The sequence below is a fragment of the Sinocyclocheilus grahami genome, unplaced genomic scaffold, assembly GCF_001515645.1.
Source record: "Sinocyclocheilus grahami isolate Dianchi unplaced genomic scaffold, SAMN03320097.WGS_v1.1 scaffold4752.1, whole genome shotgun sequence".
In the NCBI taxonomy this organism is placed as follows: Eukaryota; Metazoa; Chordata; class Actinopteri; order Cypriniformes; family Cyprinidae; genus Sinocyclocheilus; species Sinocyclocheilus grahami.
The window spans coordinates 12007-14179 of record NW_015509630.1 but is presented as its reverse complement, the minus strand read 5'-3'; the positions used below and the strand labels follow the sequence as shown (position 1 = coordinate 14179).

General features: G+C 43.6%; 1 long non-coding RNA gene across 1 annotated transcript; it reads right to left on the bottom strand.

Annotated features, from left to right (window-relative positions):
* Positions 1 to 580: 580 nt before the first annotated feature.
* LOC107576977 (uncharacterized) lies at positions 581 to 1277 on the bottom strand. The gene is made up of 3 exons (XR_001608147.1): positions 1222 to 1277; positions 997 to 1050; positions 581 to 630 (listed from the first exon to the last, which is right to left on the bottom strand). It is a non-coding gene; the product is annotated as an uncharacterized lncRNA (long non-coding RNA).
* Positions 1278 to 2173: the final 896 nt, after the last annotated feature.

The following is a 2173-nucleotide window of genomic DNA, read 5'->3' as shown; positions in this document are numbered from 1 at the left end:
ATTAACGTTATGAAGGTCAAGTGTGTTAATGATCGAACAGTATATCACTAAAGATTACAGCTGGTTTATGCACATCTGTGCTAATGTGTATGCGAACATGTGTGTAAACCTCCTCTTTCCTCTAGTGTGTGTGTGTGTGTGTGTGCGTGTGTGTTTTGTTTTTGTCAGTCTTGGTCTTTGTACACCGGCCAAGCCACCTGTTCCAGAGCCACATCTGTGATCTCCAGGGAGGTGATTGATATGGAAATATAATCTTGCAGGCCAGGATTTCATCTCTTCCCTTCAACAATCTCCCAGCTCATCTATCTCCATCCCCGCATTTATCTCCACAGCATCTCTCTCTCTCGGCAGGCACTGCGCCGTAATGGTGCTCAAGTCCCTTACTACTCTAGGTGATCCATTTAAACAGCCAGAGCCCCAATGGATCACAGCTCACCTGCCGAGACTTAAATGGTGCTTGAGCCACCGTTAATCAGGCTGTGCCAAGCAGGAACACGGGCCTGCCCATGGGATGTCAGAGACGTGTATGTGTTTATGCACCCATGTGCATGTGTATCTGTCTGTGGGTTGGGTCGTGTCACTCACAGGTTCTCCCGGTTGCCCTCTTGGTCCAACAGGTCCATCCGAACCCTGTAATAGGAAATGTCAATCAACAAGTTTGCCAATATAATCATCTTCATTGCGGTAGAAAGAATAAGTGAGATCCGGCCTTTGGTCTTTGAGGAAGGATGTCAGAAGGGTTATGTATGCAAAAATATTCCCATTCTTGAAAGCTGTGATCAATGTGAATCGCTGCTGCATACATTTTTCAACTTTGCATAATGAGAACATCCCACACAGTGCACGACTTGTCTCTTTTATGCGATTTGTGAGTACACACCTGAGGCAGTGCAGGGGATCTTTAAACGGATTAGTAGTAATCTGATAAAAGACTCATTTAGGGGGTTGCACAAAGCTCCGAAAAACAGAATAGAAGTAAAGGCAAATCTGTGTTACCTTATGACCGGGCTCTCCAGGTGGACCATGGGGTCCTGGTTTTCCTCTGTCTCCCTGAGGAATGTTCACATGAGTGTCACATTTAAGATATGGCACATGATATGAATTCTAAATTAGATCTATTAAAAGTGAAGCGGAGCGTTTAGACACATCTAAGAGAAACTCTCAAGTGAGCAGTAAACAGACTGTGTGATTTGATTAAGCAATTTGGTGTTCTCTACGCACTCTATGTCCTTTGTTCCCTGGAAGACCAGGTAGTCCATCAAAGCCCCTGTCACCCTGCAAAAAAGACAGAGATCCATGAGCAAGATTGACAAAGCTGTCTTTTCAAACACACTCCAGCAGCACACTTCATTAGCTAAACAGAACTCGTGTTCTTTCACAATGTCATATGCTTTGCTTCAAACACACAAACGCACAGACGTGAGCAGTGACTACGGGGCAGAGGTGTGTGTGGCATGTGGCAGGGTTTGACAGGCCGCCTCAGAGGAACCTTCCCATCTGCTGCGATTCTCAGCCTGCATCCGGTGCTGGGACTCGGAGAGCTGCGGGAGTACCTCACACTTCCTCATCAAACACGCTGCTGTTGTGTTAAATAGCTCTGCGTGATTTATTTACTGACAGGTCCTGCAGCTGGACAGGGCTGAATGCTTGCTATTGTCAGCGCACACAATAAAACACAGCTCTCAATAGCAAACAGTTCCATCAATGACCAGAACTATTAGGGTCAAATTAAAAAGTTTCCGGTGTTCCCATTTAGCTCTGACAGCTGAATCTACAATTTGAGTACATACACACACAAGCTAATCACACACAAAAGCTGAATATTTGTGGTGATTTGCCATGTAATGGTTCACACAATGAAAAATGTTCATTGACAAGCTTTTTTCCCCTGACTACAATGAGACTATGACGACAATAAGGTCAATAAACAATAACTGTGACTATATCAACATGCAATATCATTGATAAAAGACAAGAGTGAAATGTATTTAAAAAAAATATAAACTATACCAAAATCTCTTTTTATTTTTGTCAAAAAAAAGGAGACAAAATATTATTGCGGACTGCTGTACATGCCTCTACTTCATAAGCTTTCATGTCTACGGTTGCCAGAGTTCAAATTCCCAAATTATGGCTCGTTTCCACTGAGCGGTACGGTACAGTACAGTTCAGT